Source organism: Piliocolobus tephrosceles, chromosome 1 (genome assembly GCF_002776525.5).
Source record: "Piliocolobus tephrosceles isolate RC106 chromosome 1, ASM277652v3, whole genome shotgun sequence".
Taxonomy (NCBI): domain Eukaryota; kingdom Metazoa; phylum Chordata; class Mammalia; order Primates; family Cercopithecidae; genus Piliocolobus; species Piliocolobus tephrosceles.
In genome coordinates this window covers 69,020,863-69,041,782 of record NC_045434.1, presented here as the reverse complement: position 1 = coordinate 69,041,782, position 20,920 = coordinate 69,020,863, and the positions used below count along the sequence as shown (strand labels likewise).

At 45.3% G+C, this 20,920-nt stretch overlaps 1 long non-coding RNA gene across 1 annotated transcript in view; it reads left to right on the top strand.

The window, feature by feature from the left end:
• LOC111537015 overlaps positions 1–20,264 on the top strand; it is a 22,279-nt gene extending 2,015 nt beyond the window's left edge. The window contains exons 2-4 of the long non-coding RNA XR_002729884.1: positions 2,565–2,621; positions 18,494–18,571; positions 20,071–20,264. This is a non-coding gene — a long non-coding RNA (uncharacterized LOC111537015). The remainder of the gene's footprint in view (positions 1–2,564; positions 2,622–18,493; positions 18,572–20,070) is intronic.
• Positions 20,265–20,920: the final 656 nt, after the last annotated feature.

The following is a 20,920-nucleotide window of genomic DNA, read 5'->3' as shown; positions in this document are numbered from 1 at the left end:
AAAAAAAAAAAAAAAAAAAAAAAAAAAAAAAAAAAAAAAAATCCTCTCTAACAAAGTTCCCAGGTAAAATGCCTGAACCTTATGAACTGAGAAGCACTGGGCTAAATGATCTTTGCAGATTCCTCCTGTGATGGTTAATATTGAGTTTCAACTTGATTGGATTGAAGGATGCAAAGTATTGTTCCTGGGTGTGTCTGTGAGGGTGCTGCCAAAGGAGATTAACATTTGAGTCAGTGGACTGGGAAAGTCAGACCTACCCTCAATCTGGGTGGGCACAGTCTAATCAGCTGCCAGTGTGGCCAGAATAAAAGCAGGCAGAAGAATGTGAAAAGACTAGACTGGTTTAGCCTCCCAGGCTACATCTTCCTCCCGTGCTGGTTGCTTCCTGCCGTCAAATATCAGACTCCAAGTTCTTCAGCTTTGGGGCTCGAACTGGCTTCCTTGCTCTTATTATGGGACTCATCTTGTGACTGTGTGAGTCAATCCTCTTAATAAACTACCCTTTATATATAAATCCATCCTATTAGTTCTGTCCCTCTAGAGAACCCTGACTAATACACCTCCTATTTGAGGATTTCATGAGCTGCCAGTAGTTGAGAAGTAGTGCAGCCCCTCTGGGGAGGGGGGCCTGGCTGCTAAGGAAGTGGGAGGCACACTGGTATTCTCCTCCCAAGCCACAGCTCTCCACATGCCTGTTGTACAGGGGAGAAAGTATACCTTTCTCCTCAGCCTCAAGGGTACCATAGCTTCAGGTCCTCTGAACACACAAGACCCCCTGTAGCAAATATCTGGGAGCCCAGACAGCTTGTAGAGATGGTCTGTGCCTCCCTCAGACGCACGGAAGACTCTCAGAGCAAGGAGGGAGATAGGCAGTCCAGTGGTCTCTGCAGATCCCAGCTCTCCTCTCACTTGTAAAAGCTATCTTCTTGCCTCCCTGGGGGCCACAGGTGACAGGGAGTGCCCAATTTCTCATCTATTGAAGAATCATAAACCAACTAATATATTTTTTCCAGAAGGTTTTTTAAGTCATTTTTATGTAAATTATTCATAAACACCAATGAGAAAAAGAACACCCAAAACTAATATAGAGAGTGAAGGGTCTCAAGACATAGTCAACAACCCTTTTGACTAAGAGGATCTAGTTCATAGACACACACACAGAGAGTGTGATCACCCTGCTGCTGATATTAACTACTGCCTTAGTCAGCTCAGGCTGCTGTAACACAATACCATAGACTGGGTGGCTCAAACAACAGATATCAATTTTCTTACAGTTCTGGAGGTGTCTTATAGTCCAAGATCAAAGTACCAGCAGATGTGATTCTTGGTAAGGGCTCCCTTCCTGGCTTGCAGATGGCTGCCTTCTTGCTATGTCCTCACATGGACTTTCCTCGGTGTATACCCATGGAGAGAGAGAAAGAAAGAAATCTATAGTCTGTCTCTCTTCCTGTTCTTATAAGGGCACTAATCCAAACATGGGGCTCTGCTCTCAGGACCTCATCTATTAATAGTACCACCAGGTTGGGGATTAGGTCTTGAACTTACGAATTTTGGAGGGACACAAACATTCATTCCATAACAACTACCAAAGTAGTAGACTTCAGAGCAATTGTTTTCTAATCCATATTTTTCCCCTTAAATCATATGTTCTTGGCTAATACTGAGTGTCCTAAGACTACATGTTACAGAAATAGAAAATTTTAGATTATCCAACTTCATAATAACTAGTAGTGCTGTAGAAATGCAGTTCATCAGTCTCTAGGATCTCTCTATTCTACCGTTTCAGGTAGGCTGTGTTCCTATGGTCAAGTCAAAGAGAAGCTGCACTGAGTATTTATTCACAGTAAGAAGAGCAGTTGAGATCAGGGGCTCTAGAGCTAGAATGATCTGGGTTCAAATGTGATTCTATGACTCCCTACCTGTGACCTTTCTAAACTTTGATTTCCCCATCTATAAAATGGAGGGAATGATAGTACCGTTTATCACTGTATATCTCTATGTAGTTGTGAGGGTTAAGTAATACATGAAAAGCCCTGCCACAGAGTAGAGACTAAACACACAGTGGCTATTACCATTGTTGCAGTTGGTATCATTGGATGTGATACTTACGTTTTTCTAGCTCATATGTGCTTTTTCTACTATCACGCCGAGATCTCCAAAGAGCAGGGATTAAGCTTCCCTCAACAGAATTGTTCTCATCTTCTTGAGGTTATAAAAGGTCTCCTGCTTCAAGTAACTCAGGGAGCTGCCAATGTAAGGCTCTGCCCTTGTGGGGCATAAGAACTGTTGTGGTCACTTGCCTGTCTACTGGCCCAAAAACTCCTCCAGAGTCCTGGGCATCCAGTAAAACTTGCAGCACAAGTTAGGCCTTCTTTTTAGGAAGCCAAGAGTCCTCCTCCACCTCCCCAAGCCTCACTGCCCCACTCTAGTGAGCAGTGATCTTCACTCACACCTTGACTACCCACTGCCCATTTCCCCTTATATGACTCTTCACCCCTGAGCACATATATGTCATGTACTGGCCTTCAAGAGTGATCTTTCATTTCAGCTTTCATTTCTTCCAGGATTCCCCAGGATCAACTATCTGAGCAGATACCTTAGAATGTCCCCAGATTTCAGAGGTAAGTCACTAGTACTATCCCAGAGTAGTAGACATCATTTCTGCCCTGCCCCTGTGGTCCTAAACATACCCAGTGACATCAAAATCTGGTGTCATATCTCATGGAAGACCCACACCCCCAAAGCCCTTCATCCCATTATACTGGATCCCTTTATCCAGCGCTCATAAACCACATGAATGGCCTGGCCTGCTTGGTAAAGGCCTTGAGCCCAGCTCCTCTTTCAGCCACTCCCAATCAATCTGCCAATCATCTCTTCCAGGAAGCTTCCTGCCTTCTCTTCCAAGCCAAGCTGGATTAGGGACCCCTACATTGAGCTCACCCTGTACTTATCTCTGTTGTTAACCACTGTATTGGAATGATCTGTGTCTCCATCTGCCTCCCACACTACACTGAGTTCCAGGAGGGCTGGGGCCATGTGTTATTCATCTCTGCCTCTCTGGCATTTAGACTGTGCCTAATATATAGTAAGCATGCAGTACATGTTGAAAGAAATAAATAAAGGTGGGAGGAAGAAGGGAGGAGGGAAAAAGAAAGATAGAAAGCAAGGAAGAAAAAAGAAGAGGCCAGGCGCAGTGGCTCACGCCTGTAATTCCAGCACTTTAGGAGGCCGAGACGGGCGGATCACAAGGTCAGGAGATCAAGACCATCCTGGCCAACGCAGTGAAACCCCATCTCTACTAAAAATACAGAAAAATAGCCAGGCGTGGTTGTGGGCACCTGTAGTCCCAGCCAGTCGGGAGGCTGAGGCAGGAGAATGGCGTGAACCTGGAAGGTGGAGCTTGCAGTGAGCGGAGATCGCTCTACTGCACTCCAGCTTGGGTGACACAGCAAGACTCCGTCTCAAAAAAAAAAAAAAAAAGAAGAAGAAGAAGAAAAAGAAGAAAGGAAAAAGGAGGAAGGAAGAATAAGGAAAGAATCAAAGCCATAGGAAGAAGGAAATAATGAGAATAGGCTGGATCGAATTCTGTAGAATAATTCCCAATGGCCTTGAACAGTGAAGCTAAAGCCCATCCTCCTCTATATTTAATCTTCCAACATCTCCTTCTCTGTTATTAGTATAAAAACAGAATAAGTTTATATGGGCCCATTAAAATCATTGGCCAAATAATCATGATGGTACCTGGAGCCCTAGGTCATCAGAAACCCCTATAAAGTCCTATGTACTGACAGCAGGACATAAAACTATCATCAAACACAAACACTGAACCTTTTCCTGGTCACAAATACATGCTCCACTCAGCGGCCAAGGTCAGTCACTTCTTGTGTACATGAACACTCCCCGGTCCGCCCTTGCTGACAAACATTTCCACACACATCCAAGGAGAATGGGAGAGGGACCATAAAGCTCTTAGGAATTCAGGGGCATAATCACCTTACAGGTATCACCACAAATGGAGAGGGGCAGGAACCCAGAAAGGCAAAAGGCAAAACAGAACAGCCGGATAATCAAGAAAGTATCCACGTGTGTACACACACACACCTCCTCAACAGTTTAACTTCCCTAATAATGTTTTGCTCCGATTAATAATTAAATGGCCTGTGTACTTTGAATAGACGCCAACTACTTCTCAGCATGGAGAAGTGGTAGAGTGGTAGGACAGCCTGGAATGAAAATGAGCCAGTCCACCACATAGATAATCAAGAGCTTCTTGCATTCATTCCCTATATCTGCTCAAAATTTTTAACTCAAATTTTGTTTAAGTCCAAATTTTAGAGATTAGAGATGAGGTGTGGAGAAAGTTCACTTTACCAACTTTGGTCTATTCCAGCCAATTCAGTCATTGTTCTCTCCACACAGAATAGAAGCAATAGTTTGACCCTTAAACCTGAGCTGAACTCTGTTGGTTGTGTTTGGAGGACAGCTCCCCTTGGCTTTGTAGGCTAACCCCCATGTGTCCGCTCTCTCCCTTCAGCAGATGCTCCCTTATGGATACCACGCCATCCCTCTGAACACAGTATATATTCCTCATGATTCATTGTGGTCAGGAATTTAATTACTGATCATAAATTATGTGGGAATTACCTTCCAAGGAATTGGGACAATGAGTGTGATTGTAGGAAAAGATAATCTATTATAGATTACTTTTAAAATAATGTCAAATGTTAATCTTGTATATGGGAAGAGAGAAAAGACTAAGTTAAAGTTAGCAGAAGGTCTGAGGGATCCCAACTAGAGCTCAGGTAAGGAGGGTGGGAAAGAGGGAAAGGAGAATGTGAAGGAAGAAGGCCTATTTGGACAAAAGGCACATCCTACATGGAATCATCTTCCCCAAATCAAAGGAGGGTGGGTGCTTCCCAGGAGGGCACAGTGTGACTCTCCAGGCACCCACTGGGCATGGAAGAAGGTGCCTGCCAGTGCCTGCCTCTTTCCCATTCTCCTTTTTCTTCCTTCTTCCCCTCGCCTCCTTTCCTTCCATCCACTTTCTTTTTCTTTTTGAGATGGAGTCTTCCTCTGTCGCCCAGGCTGGAGTGCAGTGGCACAATCTCGGCTCACTGCAAGCTCTGCCTCCCACATTCAAGCGATTCTCCTGCCTCAGCCTCCTGAGTAGCTGGGATCACAGGTGCATGCTACCATACCCGGCTAATTTTTGTATTTTTAGTAGAGATCACCATGTTGGTCAGGCTGGTCTCGAACTCCTGACCTTGTGATCTGTCCGCCTTGGCCTCCCAAAGTGCTGGGATTACAAGCATGAGTCACCGCGCCTGGCCCCTTCCATCCACTTTTATTGACCACCTGTGTGTTAGGTGCTGTGGAGGTGGTGGGAATATAAAAATAACAGAAGAGTCTCTAATGTCCAGTCATTAAGCAGTAAAGCTAGTAACCAACAAGTTCAGCAAAGCAAACTATGCAACCATATCACAGAGCCTGTGTTAATAAATGTGCCAGGGCCCAGTGTGCCTCAGTGGAGGCAGCAGCCATTTCCACCTGGCAGCCAATAGCTGATTTCAGTAACAATGTTGTTCTCAAAATTTCCCCACACCACTGCTCTAGAATAAAATAAAATAGAGACATCACAACCAAATGCAAAGTAAGAATTTTGATTGGATCTTGTTTGAAAAAAAACATCCGAAGTCCATTGACTTTGGAGACTCACAAGGGGGAGGATGAGAGAGGGGTATGGGATAAAAACTACATATTGGGTACAACGTACACTACTTGGGTGATGGGTGTATGAAAATCTCAGACATAACCACTATACAATTCATCCACGTAACCCAAAACCATTTGTACCCCAAAAGCTACTGAAATTTTTAAACACACACACACACACACATATTTGTTAGAAGACATATTGGAAAACATTTTGGAAAATTTTATATGATTTGGGAATTGGGAACCAGGGGATATTAGATAATTATCATTAATTTTCTTAAGTGTAATAAAGGTTACTGTGAGTATGTCAAAGGATGTTCTTATTTTCAAGAGATGTGTGTTGGCCGGGCGCGGTGGCTCAAGCCTGTAATCCCAGCACTTTGGGAGGCTGAGGCGGGTGGATCACGAGGTCAGGGGATCAAGACCATCCTGGCTAACATGGTGAAACCCCGTCTCTACTAAAAATACAAAAAACTAGCCGGGCGTGGTGGTGGGCGCCTGTAGTCCCAGCTACTCGGGAGGCTGAGGCAGGAGAATGGTGGGAACCTGGGAGGCAGAGGTTGCAGTGAACTGAGATCGCGCCACTGCACTCCAGCCCGGGCGACAGAGCGAGACTTTGTCTCAAAAAAAAAAAGAAAAAGAAAAAAAAGTCTGAATAAAAAATTATCTCCACTTGCTAGCCTGTTGTAATAAGGCCTTTAGTAGAATAAAGCCTTCTGTGTGTCAATTAGCTAATAAATAATCATAACTAACATTTGTCATGTGCCAGGCAATGCTGAGAGCTAGCATGCAATAACTGCAGTATGAGCTTTCCTTTACAGAGAGGGAAACCGAGGCTTGGCAAGGTTAAGTTCTTATCCCAAGACACACAGATAGTAACTGTCAGGGCCAGATCCCAGCCTGGCTTTGATCTGGTTCTAAACCACCCACTCTTAACTGCCAACTTCTACTGACAGCCTTCCAGAAAAAACGCTGACATGCAATGTCTGGGTGAAGTAATGGTAACAGGAATCATTGCCATGAAGGGCAGTCTGTCAACCTGTGCATGCAAACAACCATTCCAAGAGCGTTTCTTGCTTTGATAGGGAGAAAAAAGGCTTCGGGTGCTGCCAGAAGAGAGAGGCCATCAGTGAGTGAGGAAAAGGCATGGAAAGAGGAAGTGGAGAAGGGAGACAGCCTCACCTTATGGACCTGCAGTTCTGTGGGGCAAATTAAAGCTGTAAAGCAGGTATTTTTTTGACTGGAGCAGACAAATGTTTCTGTTTAGTAGAAAAGTTACTGCAATCAATGCTGTTCCGCATCACTAATAAAGGCTGAAAAGAGTCACAGCTGAAAGGTATAATGGTGCTTTCTTCCAGAGGGCTGCTTAAGCAAGGTCTCGTTGTGCCTGAAGTCTGGATTGCTTACTGGCCATTCGGGACGTGCAATGCGATTTAAGAGAGTGGTACTGGACTGCACTGAGCCAGCTATACCCTCTTACTCAGTCCCCTGTAGAACAGGGCCAGAGAGAGTGGAGGGCAGGGTGTGCCCAGCCAATTGGCCTCTATAGGAATTTCAACCATGACCTCGACCTTATTTGCTCTCTGCTCCAGTCTCCTGACTAACCAGCCTGTGCACGGCAGAGCCTGAGTTCCACAGCCAGCCTGGCAGGGCCACCATGTAACAGTCCAGGGTCAAGTTGCATTTTGTTTTTGGTGTATAAAACGCAAGAACTGGAGAAATCATGTAAAAAGTCAGGAGGAGGTAAGCATTCCAAGCACCAGCCTCCCCGGAATTTGGCATTAGAACAAAAGCCACTTCCTTCAGTGCCCTTTTCTTACAGAGTAGTTTTTCCTGTGAGGAGAGAGTTACCTCATAACACCTCGGTTAGTGGGGTGTTCCGAGTTGTCGGGATTAACCATCAAGGCAGTGGGGTGAAGGGTCCCATTATGCAGAATGTGGGGACTGCCCCTGAGATGTTTTTGTTTTTAAAACAAACACAATTGTGCCAGCTGATCTCAGAACATGTTTCTAGAAAATTCGCAGCCTGTGACATCACAGACCTTCCTTTCAGCCTCGGACCAGCAGCAACACACTCTGAAGTAGGTCTCAGAAGACAAAAAGCTGAAATCAACTCATGCTTCCTGCTACACAGAATCCTCTGAGAGGAAAAGGAAATTTTACCCAAACTTCAGAAAGCTACAGAAATGACACCCATTTTCACAATCCCAGAAGGAAAGTTGCACCTGAGGGGAATAAAAACAGAGCAATGGAAGAGTATTTGTTAAAATAAATGGCTTTCACAGGGCATTTTCTCTAAAAGTCTCCTTTGCCTCAAAGAGTACTCCTGCCTGCAGTCCCTCTTGCACGTCACACAGCTGTGGGCATCCTGGGAGCTGCTGCCGTGTCCTTGCCTAAAAGCCTCAGTGCCCCCACCCCCAGCCAACTCACCTGCCCCACAACTGGTCTCCCTGGCTTCTTGGAGCAATAAGACCCCCTTCTCCCAGTGAGGCATCTTTCTGAAAGGTAAGCGTGAACCCACTCCTCTCCTGCTCAAAAATAGTGGCCGGCTCTCGATCTCCCAAAAGACAGAAATGCACACTTTGGTCGGGTGTGGCGGTTCATGGTTCATGCCTGTAATCCCAGCACTTTGGGAGGCCAAGGTGGGCAGATCACCTGAAGTCAGGAGTTGAAGACCAGCCTGACCAACATGGTGAAACCCTGTCTCTACTAAAAGTACAAAAATTAGCCAGGCATGTGCACCTGTAATCCCAGCTACTTGGGAGGCTGAGGCAGGAGAATTGCTTGGACCTGGGTGGCAGAAGTTGCAGTGAGCTGAGAACGTGCCATTGCACTCCAGCCTGGTGACAGAGCAAGAGAAAGAAAGAAAGAAAGAGAGAGAGAGAGAGAGAGAGAGAGAGAGAGAAAGAAAGAAGGAAGGAAAGAAAGAAGGAAGGAAGGAAAAGAAAGATGCATACTTTATTTGGTACCCGGGCCCTCATGACCTTTCTCCTGCCCACTTTTCCCAGACTGTCTGCTACCACATGGTATGTACAGCCTTTCTCCCAGTCACATGGACTCCTCTGAATGCTTGCCTGTCTTTCCTGTGTGGCATCTGCCTGTGCCTTTGCACTCACTGTCCGCATGTCTAAAATGCTCTTCCTCCAAACCCACAGAGAAAACGTAACCCCAATGCCACCTCCTCGGTGGAGCCCCTCTGGAAGTTTCTTTCTCTCTCTCTCTCTGTCTCTCTCTCTCTCCACATACACCCTGCTCACCTTCCCAGCCACACAGGTATCACTCCTCTTTTCAGGGCTCTGCTCTGTTCTCTGTTCACAGATCTGTCACCCACACTAGTCTGTGGCATTCCTTTGGGGACAGAGCCCATGAAGTGCTCATCTTTGTGTTCCCAGTTCTTAGCCCAGTGCCTGGCACCTAGTAGGTGCTTCATAATCTAAGTCCCTCAACCAGCAAGGCCAAATTCTGCTATTTCCAAGTCATCCTCAACACTCCATAGGAAAGAGTTCTGCTACCACAGAACAGGCACAGAACTATATTGCCTATAAATTATTACATTTCTCTCTTCCTGGAGAGATACACACACACACACACACACACACGTATATATAGATATATAGGCGCCTGGCCTATACAACCTAAATCTTATAGAAACTCTTGGCTTTTGTGTGAGGGACAAAGGGAGTCAGTCTTTAGGCTAACATTTTTTCTATAAACAAAGATTTTAAAACAATTGATGTTGATATCTTAGAGGGTCAGTCAACAAATTAATCAACATTATCTCCTAAACAACAGCCAAGGGCCAATGGAAGGGTGGGAGAGAATAAAAAATGCGACTTCCCTAAAGCATATTATAGTTTAGCAGGACAAAATTTTTAAATTCGATAATTAAAAAATTTTTTTAGAGACAAGGTTTTGTTCTGTCACCCAGGCTGGAGTGCAGTGGCACCATCACGGTTCACTACAACCTCAAGCTCCTGGACTCAACACAATCCTCCCACCTTAGCCTCCTACCTTAGCCTCCCAAGCATCTGAGACTACAGGTGCACTGCAACTGCACCCAGCTAATTTTTAAGAATTTTTTGTAGAAGCAGGTGTCGCTATGTTACCCAAGTGGGTCTCGAACTCCTGGGCTTAAGTGGTCCTCCTGCCTTGGCCTCCCAAAGTGTTAGGAATACAGGCAAGAGCCGCTGTGCCCTGCCTGCATCCTAGAATATACTATACACACACACACACACACACACACACACACACACACACACACACATTGCACTCCAGCCCAGGTGACAGTGTGAGACTCCATCTCAAACAACAACAACAAAAGATTTAGGTTGTATATTCAGAAGTTGCAGGAATGCAGTGGCCTAATAGGATAAAAAGTCCTGGCACTGTGCCCTGGCCTCCTTCCCCATTGTCTGTCCTCTTGTTCGGCCTCTTCTCAGGCGGGGCTCTGCTCTCCCTTCCCAGGGCCAAAGGATTCAGAGGCAACCCAAGATTTACACATCGAATTCCTCGCCAATTTTCTTGCCATCACCCTTGTGGGGTCTGGCTCTCTGCTGTTGCAGCAATTTATTTATTTATTTATTTATTTTCGAGACGGAATCTCGCTCTGTCACCCAGGCTGAAGTGCAATGGCATGATCTTGTCTCACTGCACCCTCCGCCTCCCAGCTTCAAGCGATTCTCCTGCCTCAGCCTCCTGAGTAGCTGGGATTACAAGCACCCGCCACCACTCCCAGCTAATTTTTGTATTTTTAGTAGAGACGGGGTTTCACCATGTTGACCAGCCTGTTGCAGTAATATTAATACTTCATCAACAGGACCTGCCACTCTCTAACCTGCCATAGTTCAGTGGCTGTAAGGAGAAAACTAATATACATTGCTTCTTCCAAAGTGATCCTGGAGAAACTTCTTTCCCCCCAGTTGTCACTACTTCAGAAATTCTAAAATGAGATTGGGGAAGATGAAGGATATGTGAAAAATTCTCCCTTGGCTTCCACCTGCCACTTGTTATCCCCAGCTATCTGAAGAGTCCGGTTGCCTGGAGGCCTTCAGCTGGGATAATAGTAATCTTTTTTTTTTTCTTTTTCTTTTTTTCTTTTCTTTTCTTTCTTTCTTTTTTTTTTTTTTTTGAGACAGAATCTTGCTCTGTCGCCCAGGCTGGAGTGCAGTGGCGTGGTCTCGGCTCACTGCAACCTCCACCTCCCAGATTCAAGCGATTCTCCTGCCTCAACCTCCTGAGTAGCTGGGATCACAGGTGCATGCTACCACACCCGGCTAATTTTTGCATTTTTAGTAGAGATAGGGTTTCACCATGTTGGTCAGGCTGGTCTCGAACTCCTGACCTTGTGATCTTCCCGCCTTGGCCTCCCAAAGTGCTGGGATTACAGGCATGAGCCACCACACCCGGCCTGGGATGGTGGTATTCTATGCAGTGTCTCCAGGCTGCCAAGTAGAGCAGTTTCAGAATGGCCTCAGGGTTGATGTCAGCCAAAGGAAAGCAGCTGGTATCTTTATCCATGACCCTCCTTCCATCTCCATGACCCTGCATTATCCTCCCATGGCCATCCTGCCACAAACTCCCCCTCAAAGGCCTTAGCAGAGGGCCAAGAATTTGTTAGTTGAGGGAAAAAAACCTTGTTTCAATGTCAAACTGACATTCCTAAGGGCTCCTGCAGCCTCCCCTACCGGAATCCTTCAGATCCTGGGCTTGAATATTGGTGAGATGGGAATCTAATCTGTGCAGCTGTGCAGTCAAGGAGTGGCCAGGTGTTAAGGACATGAGGACAGGGTCAGAGACTAGTTACTGGAGAGATGAACACATACGGGCCCAGGCCAGCCTGAGAAGGCCATTAAAAGTCCTGGCATTGTGCCCCAGCCACCTTCCCCATTGTCTTTCTTAACAATGACATGATCGCTGTTAACCAATAATGGCCCAAACCTAATTCAAGATCCTGAGAACCCCTTCAAAGAAGGGGAGGAGCCAAGCAGGTAACAGCATCTCAGGGGTTTCAACAGCAGGGATTAGAAGTCAGACTGGAAGTGTCTGAGTTTTGGGGCAGGAAATAAAATACTGAATCTTAGATGGGAAATGCTGAATTATTAGGCAGGTGTTTGGTCAAAGCAGAATATCATAAAGCAGACTGGGAACAAGGACTCAGGATACTGAAGTCAAACCATGCTTACAAGCTGCAGAACTACCTTGTTAATGGGCTACAGCCTGAGAGTATCTCCTTCCTCCTACCTGGAACCAGGTCTGCTCCTAGACCTGGAGGCACAACTGACTTTGCAGGTGGAGCCCTCCCTATGCTAGAGGTCAGCACCTTAAGGATCAGAACCACGCCTGGCTCACTCTCCACTCAGTGAGTGCCTGATACATGGTAGGCACTTGATGAACACTTAACTGAGTGAATGACCATCGCGTATGTTTTTGGGAAGCTGGATCAGGATGTAGGCACAGCCTCTCTCCCCTAGAAAAGCAGAGTCTGTTCATCCTGAAAGTTTCACCATTACCAGATATCTGCCTGGACCTGTACAGCTCGAGCCTCTGGATTTATCCTGTTTTAACAAACACATCGTGCTTGCCATGTGCAGCAAAAATACACCAATTTAATGTTCAACAATCCTTTGAGGTAGGTATCTTTATTTTATTTTATTTTATTTAAAAAAAATTTTTTTTCGAGACAAAGTTTCTCTCTGTCGCCCAGGCTGGAGTGCAGGCGTGATCTCCACTCCCTGCAAGCTCCGCCTCCCATGTTCACGCCATTCTCCTGCCTCAGCCTCCCGAGTAGCTGGGACTACAGGTGCCCACCACTGTGCCTGGCTAATTTTTTGTAGTTTTAGTAGAGACGGGGTTTCACCGTGTTAGCCAGGATGGTCTTGATCTCCTGACCTCGTGATCCACCCACCTCGGCCTCCCAAAGTGCTGGGATTACCGGCGTGAGCCACCACGCCCAGCCTGAGGTAGGTGTCTTTATTAACCCCATTTAATAGATGAGAAAACAGGCACAGAGAGGACAAGTAATTGGCCAAGGTTACACAGTGATGGAGCCTGACTATGACCCCAGGCATTCTGGCTCTAGAGCCTATACTCACAGAGACAAGCATAAAGGCCAGAGGGTCCAAACCCACCACTATCCATGGTTTAGAATTGAATTATGCAGTGTGGATCTCTATGACCCTCTAAAAGCCATTCACCATCCCTAGACATCCTGACAAGTCTGAGATGCTGGCAGTGACTCCGAGATATGGAAACAATTCCCACTGCCTTTGCTTGTCTCTGAAATGCAAACAAGACATGCATTGGTAGAGCATGACCTTGTAGGACAACTCCCTGGGGCCTCCTAGACTCGGCCACCCATTGCACAGGGCCAGTTTCACAAAGGCAGGCGTGTAACCTGTGGAGTCACACAGGTCTCTGTGCTGTGAAGGGCCTTATGCTTGGTTTGATGCACTGCTATTGCCATCTTGAAATTCCCAATAATTTTTGAACAAGGGCTCTGAGATTTTTATCTTGTACTGGGCCCTGTAAATTAGGTCCTGCCTATGCTTGTATGTTGTCCCTTAGATTCATCCTGATTTCCTTTCTCTTGCCTTCCCTCTCTTGCCCACAGGAATCAGCCTCTTATAATCTCTGTAAATTCTTGACATTCTTAAGTGTTAGGAGAGCATGCAGGTCAACTCCAGTTCTTAAGAGTCTCTTATTCTAATCTGTTTCTTCTGAAGCTGATTAGAACTTTTTTTTCATAACATCTTAGGCATCTGATACTCACTCCATCCCTCCCATCCTCTCCCTGTCTTGACTTCATTCCTCCTGCTTCTGATCTTTCAGCTCCCTGCCAATCCAGGAGTGAGATAAGGACTGTGAGGGCTGAGGCAGGCTGTTGGTAAAGGAAGCCCCAGCTGAAAGAGAACATCCACAGTCTAGATTAACAGAGGTTTAAAAAATATTAATGTGAGGATCTTGTTTAGATTCTGATTCAAAGAAACCAACTGCAAAAAGACATTTTTTTAGACAATCAAGACATTTTGAATATGAACTGGGTGTAAAGAATGTTGACAAATTATGCTTTATTTTGTTGGGTATGAAAAGGTGTTGTGGTTACATAAGAAATGCCCTTATTTCCTTTAGATGTCTGCATTGAAGTACTTAGGAGTGTTATAACATGGTATCTAGGATTTGCTCTAAAAATGCTTTAGGAGAAAAAAACTTAGGGTTGAGACGGAGAGACATGAAACAAATGTGATGAAGCCCTGATGTTTTTTGAAGTTGGTGATGAACTTCTTAAACTCTTTTCTTCATGTAGGTTTGGACGTTTTCATAATAGTTAAAAGCAAAAGAGCAGAGGAGTGACAGACAGAGCATCCAGACCACAATGTTTCCAGAAGAGTAGAAGCAGATGTTTACTGTTGTTCTGTTTCAGTGTCTCAGAGGAATCTCTCTGGTCTCTAAATGAGCCGTTTTTTGCATGTGTGGATGACACAACTTTGCAGTTTCCTCTGAAACATAACCTTTTGGAGCTGTTTCAATAACAGTAGGACTGGCTCCACTGAACCATCTCCCCTTACTCTCCTGCCTACTTTCTCTTATGATAAAGAGCTTATGAGGATATGAGTAGAATAGGAACTACGGACGAGCAAACTCATGACCTTAATATATTAGCCTCCCTACAAACTGCCTCTAAATCCTGCTCCTCCTCTAAATCCTTGCCTCTGAATCCCGCTCCTCCTCTGGACCTCACTCAAGTGCTACCCCCTATGACCTTCTGTGACCACCTGATTTATCCTAATCCCTTCTTCCCAGTCTCCATGGCATTTGCAGCCCAGCATCTGGTATTTCACCCTCTATTTGGTTCTGAGTTGTTCTCAATCATTTTGTATGACCCAGTCTTCACTCCCCACCAGGTTGCAGTTTTCCATATCTGCTACTCCAACAGGTTTTTAAACAGGTCTATTCCATGCTGAGCACATTGTAGGCCATTCATTCGTAGGCTCATCCATTTATTCCTCCAATTCTGAGCACTTACTCATGCTAGACATTGTACTAGATGCTGGGAATTCAGCAGTGAACAAGATAGACCCAGTCTCTGCCCTGGAGCTCCTTTGGTTGAGGTTGAGAGAAAGAGAGAGAGACTGATACTAAACAAATAATTGTACAACAAAGTAATTCATGACAGTGGTGGTATGTGCTGTAAACACAGCATCTGTAGTGCCCTGAGTGTGTAGAACAGGAGACCTGGCCTGGTCTGAAGAGTCAGGAAAGGCTCCCTAAGGAAGTGACTTTAGGAAGAGACTTAAAGGAGATATAATAATTAGCCTGGCACGGAGAGGGGAGGAGCATTCCAGGCAGAGCAAACAGCATGGAAAAGGCTCCTGGGGGAAGTAGCCTGACATGCCAAAATAAGTTAAGTTTTACTGGCATGCAGAGACCATAGTTGAAAATGAGCATACTTTTTGAATTGAGATGAATGTTGAGATTTCTAAGCACGCTGGAAGCTGGATTCTTATTATCAGCTAAGTTAGGTTGTTACGGTAATACCCTCCAATTTATCTTGTCTCTCTGCATGCACGCTCCTTTGCAATGTGATTTTGCCCCTCTTCTCAAAAAGCAGTAGAGTCTGTTTTTCTACCTGCTGAATCTGGGCTTGGCTATATGACCTTCTTTGGCCAATGGGATGATAGCAAATGTCATGCAAGCAGAGGCTCTTGCTTGTGGGAACCCTTGTGGCACCATGTCAACAAGCTGTTCCTAGTAGTACTACTTGAAGATGAGAGGCACTACACAGAAAGAAGCTCCAGCCATACCCACAGTCCTGGGATTCCACTGAGGGCAGACATATGAGCAAGGCCATCCTAGACCATCCAGCCCCAACCAAACCAGTTCAGACCAGAAGAATCACCCAACTAGCCACAGAATCAAGCAGATTAAACATTTGTTATTGTTGTAAACGGAATGCTCTAGGCTTCCCAAAATTCCTGTATTGAAATCCTACCCCCTAATGTGACGATAGTAGGAGATGTGATATTTGGGAGGTAATTAGGATTAGATGAGGTCCTGAGGGTAGAGCCCTCATGAATGGGATTTGTGTCTCCGTAAAATATGCCCAAGGGAGTTCATTCCTCCCTTCTACCAGGTGAGGACACAGCTAGAAGGCACCATCTATGAACCAGAAACCCCTCACCAGACACCAAATCTGCTGGTGCCTGATCATGCACTTCCTAGCTTCCAGAACTGTGAGAAATACATTGTTGTTTAAGCCACCCAGTTTATGATTTTTCATTATAGCAGCCCAAGCTGACTAAGACAGCTTTTTTTTTTTTCAGATGGAGTCTGGCTCTGTCACCCAGGCTGGAGTGCGGTGGCGTGATCTTGGCTCACTGCAAACTCTGCCTCCTGGGTTCATGCCATTCTCTTACCTCAGCCTCCCGAGTAGCTGGGACTACAGGCGTCCACCACCATGCCTGGCTAATTTTTTGTATTTTTTAGTAGAGAAAGGGTTTCACCGTTATTAGCCAGGATGGTCTTGATCTCCTGACCTCATGATCTGCCTGCCTCAGCATCCCAAAGTGCTGGGATTACAGGCATGAGCCACCATGCCCAGCCCATTTTAGAGACTTACATAAACAAACTGTGGTATAGTCATATGACAAAATACTATATTGCAATTAAATTGGATGAATTAGATATTTACATGTCAAATGGATATTCTCAAAAACATCAGGTGACTGTAGAAAATACATAAAACAAAATTATCTTCTGTATTTCTGTGTCTATCCAACTAGTCCAAGTAAAAAACATGGAGGCCAGGCGTGGTGGCTCACACCTGTAATCCCAGCATTTTGGGGGGCCGAGGTGGGTGGATCACGAGGTCAGGAGATCGAGACTATCCTGGCTAACACGGTGAAACCCTGTCTCTACTAAAAATACAAAAACAAAATTAGTTGGGCATTGTGGCAGTTGCCTGTAGTCCCAGCTACTCAGGAGGCTGAGGCAGGAGAATGGCATGAACACAGGAAGGGGAGCTTGCAGTGAGCCAAGATCGGGCCACTGCTCTCCAGCCTAGGCAACAGAGTGAGACTCCATCTCAAAAAAAAAAAAAAAAAAATGGAGCAAATAGAAACTCACCCAACTCACTGTATTAGTTTCCTATTGCTGCTGTAACAAATCAGCACAAATTTAATAGTGCGAAACAACACGGAAGTCTACAGTTGGTAAGCAGGGCTATGTTCCTTCTGGAGGATCTAAAGGAGAATACTTGCCTTTTCCAGCTTCTGGAGGCTGCCTGCATTTCTTCGCTTTTGGATGCATCTTACCAGCCTCTGCTTCATCATCACCAACCTCATGCAACATCATGACATCTCCTTCTCTACCTCTGACCTCCTGCCTCCCTCCAATAAATGCCCTTGTGATTATATTGGGTCCAGTTGGCTAACCCAGAATAATCTCCCCTATCTCAAAATCCTTAATTTAATTACATCTGCAAAAATCTCTTTTGCCATGGCAACATATTTACAGGCTCCAGGGGTTGGTAAGTGAACATCTTTTGGGTGGGGGAGCTGGGGGCAGGCATTAGTCAGTCATGATAGCATTTAACTGAAGAGAGAAGGAGGAAAATAGGATTAGAGTGATGAACTAAGAGAACTTCATCTGTCAGGTTTTCTTTACTTTAAAAAAACTCATCGGTTGGGTGCAGGAGCTCACACCTGTAATCCCAACACTTTGGGAGGCCGAGGCAGGCAGATCACCTGAGGTCGGGAGTTCGAGACCAGCCTGACCAACATGGTGAAACCCCGCCTCTACCAAAAACACAAAATCAGCCGGGTGTGGCAGTGCATACCTGTAATCCCAGCCACATGGGAGGCTGAGGCAGGAGAATCGCTTGAACCCGGGAGGTGGAGATTGTGGTGAGCCGAGATCACGCCATTGCACTCCAGCCTGGGTAACAAGAGCAAAACTCCGTCTCAAACAAACAAACAAAACTTAGCCAGGTGTGGTGGCGTGGGCCTGTAATCCCAGCTGCTCAGGAGGCTGAGGCAGGAGAATCGCTTGTACCCAGGAGGTAGAGGTTGCAGTGAGCCGAGATCGTGCCATGGCACTCAAGCCTGGGCAACAAAGGAACACCCTGTCTCAAAAAATAATAATAAAAGTAAATTAAAAAGTTATCTGAGACAAATATGTCAAATTGTCATTTTATGATTATGGGTGGTGTTAGAAACAAACTGCCCCCAAAAGTTTCTTGGTACTGCCGACACTCCCCCTCAAACCTCACCAAGCTGCCCCCACTCCCCATAATGCTCTGCAACTCTTCTCCTTCCCACAAGCCGCTTTACATTTCTAAGCCCTTATCTAGGTGCCTCGGTGAAGCCCGCAGACTTCACTTACCAGACCTTGCTGCAATAAGCAAACTTCAATTATAAACCATCCGGACTGCACGGTGGAGGTCGTGGGAAGCATAAACAAACTTTACCTACACCCTTCTGTAATAAACGTCACAAGGTGATATGTGGCAAAATTAACCAGCAAACAACCTGGGATGTGGCCACACCAAAGAACTCCCTCAAACTCCCCTCCCCGATAGAAACGCCTCATTCTGTAAATTTGGGGCTGCCTCCTCTCTGACTGTTAAGCAGGCAGCCGGCAGGTTAATAAACTTCCTTGCCTAACCTCGGGTCTCTCTCTTGTACTTTGTCTCGGCTAACCTTACAGGTGGTGTGAGTTATATTATTCCCTGTACCATTCACTATCTTTTTTTCTTATGTATTTATTTATTTATTTTTTTCAGAATTCCAAAGAAGATAGAAATGGGGTTAGGAAGGGAATTTTTGCCCTCCTGGTTCTTGTCATCCTTCTCTACTTCAAGGTATGTTGTGTTACTGTGTGAATCCACAAGGGAGGAATCAGACTTTCTTTTTGATAAAGACAGAACAAGACCTTTGTGTTTTGGATCTACAATGCCTTAGAGAGCAGCTAGGTCAATGGTTATCAAATTGCCCTGGGAAGCCCCACCTGAGGCCATACTTCAAGAGGCTGCTGTGGCCAAAGATAAGGATTTCAAAGATTCCTCCTGCTCTTACTCCACTCCTTCCATGCTCACCTTCCTTCAATTAAAGCCCTTGCCTTGACCTGTTTTTATGTTGAAGTGCCACATAAGATGTCAGCATTTGAAGTAATATTCTGTTGTTTAACATGTAATAGCTCCCCAAATAAAAGGAGGGGAGGCAAGTCCTTTGAGCTAGATGCCTTGTAGGAAGAAGAGACTGTACTGAGTCAGGTGCCCCTGTGCGGCAGGGAAGGAAATAAGTCATTGCCAAAGGGACAGAGGAGAGCAGAGAAGAGAAATGGGTCTCCTTAGGGTCACCATTTCCCCCTAGAGCCCCTGTGAAGGAGAGTCATATACATAAACTATATACAATGTACATAGTTTAATACGCATGTACATACATACATACGTACATACACTCAAAACCACGAATCCATTCCAACCTTCACCATTATGAGCCTGAGGAGCCTGGATTGAGACGGATAAAGTGACTTGCCTCACGTTGAGACTACATAAAAGGTGTTACTATCACTTAGTAAATCTGTTTTACTAAGTCAGAGGCCAGGGTCAGAGGCCAGCCTGTTGTAAACCCGCAGAGGAAAGCCTTGCAATTTTCCAGTAACTGGAATTGTTTTATCTGAAAATATTTCCTGGAGTCATGGATTCCTAGGGCAGGGGTGTGGAACTGAGGAAGGAGGGGGTGTTTCTTGAGGAGGAAAGATCCTTTGTTCATCCTCCTGCCTCAAGACAAATAAAGCAACTGCTGAAAAGAGGGCTATCAGGAAGGAGAGGATAAATCATAAATCTTTACATTTAAAAAAATAGCTTTAGAGGCCAGGCATGGTGGCTCAAGCCTATAATCCCAGCACTTTGGGAAGCCGAGGTGGGCGGATCACCTGAGGTCAGGAATTCGAGACCAGCGTGGCCAACATGGTGAAACCCCTCTCTACTAAAAATACAAAAAAATTAGCCAGGTGTGGTGGCGGGCGCCTGTAATCCCAGCTACTCGGGAGACTGAGGCAGGAGAATCGTTTGAACCCTGGAGACGGAGGTTGCAGTGAGCCAAGATCATGCTATTGAACTCCAGCCTGGGAGACAAGAGTGAGACTCTGTCTCAAAAAGAAAAAAAAAAAAAAATAGCCTGAGAAATTCTGATTCCTCAGAGCTCCAGTGGACAGAGAGATGTCTGCCCTTTGCCTCCTTTTGTTCTCCCTTGCTTTTGTGAGCGTATATGTGTTTTCTCATTCTGTCTTTCTGAGTCTGCTTTTTGTCTGCCTGTCTTTTGTTTTCCTTTCATATTTATTATATTTCATTTGAAGTGAAAGGACAGGGCCGGGAGTCATGCCTCCCCAGGCGTGAGGCGTGTGTGGGCTGTATCCCAGAGGAGATTTTCTTTGCCAATTGTGGAATGAAGACTGTATCAAAGTTCAGAGGATCCGCCAACACAGAAGAGAGAAACACCAGATGCTTGGGGCCTCTAAGCAGAAGGAGCAACCCACCAATCCCAAGATACCTGCTTGGCAACGTAATGTGCTGTGCAATGTGCGGCAAGTTGTGAAGAGCCAGCATCTACTTCTGGAAGCTGTCCATCTGAAGTTTCTGAAAAAATTTTCATTGGCACCTATCAGATGACTTGATTTCTGAGTGAAGAACTGCATGAAGATGTGCCTTCAAACCAGTCTTTTACATCACATTCAGGTGTCACTGAGAAAAGTGATGACTAACATTTCTTGGACATATACCTGCTGGGTATTAATCTTTACACTGGGCATTTGCAGATGGTAGTGGAACCTATGGGTGGCCTACTCAACTTCTATTTCTCCATTCTTCCTTTTTAGCTAACAGAACCCCAATTTTTTGCATCTATTATTTCCTTTTGAAGCCCAGAGAAAGGTGACCCCATTCCAATTCCAAAAGTAAGTATTGATTAGTCTAAGCCAGTCATGATATTTCTATCTCCCTTGTTGAGGAAAGGTCAAATAACAGAACACTGCCCAATGAAGCATGAAGGAAAGTTCTGGAAAAGAAAGGTTCTGTGAAAGAGACACAGAAAGAGATGACCTTTCTCTCTGGTTTTTTTCTAGATGAGATTCCTGAAATTCCTACAATTATCTTGTTATCAACCTAAGGATGAATGTAACACCTACAAGAGGGTGGAACTGAGTATTC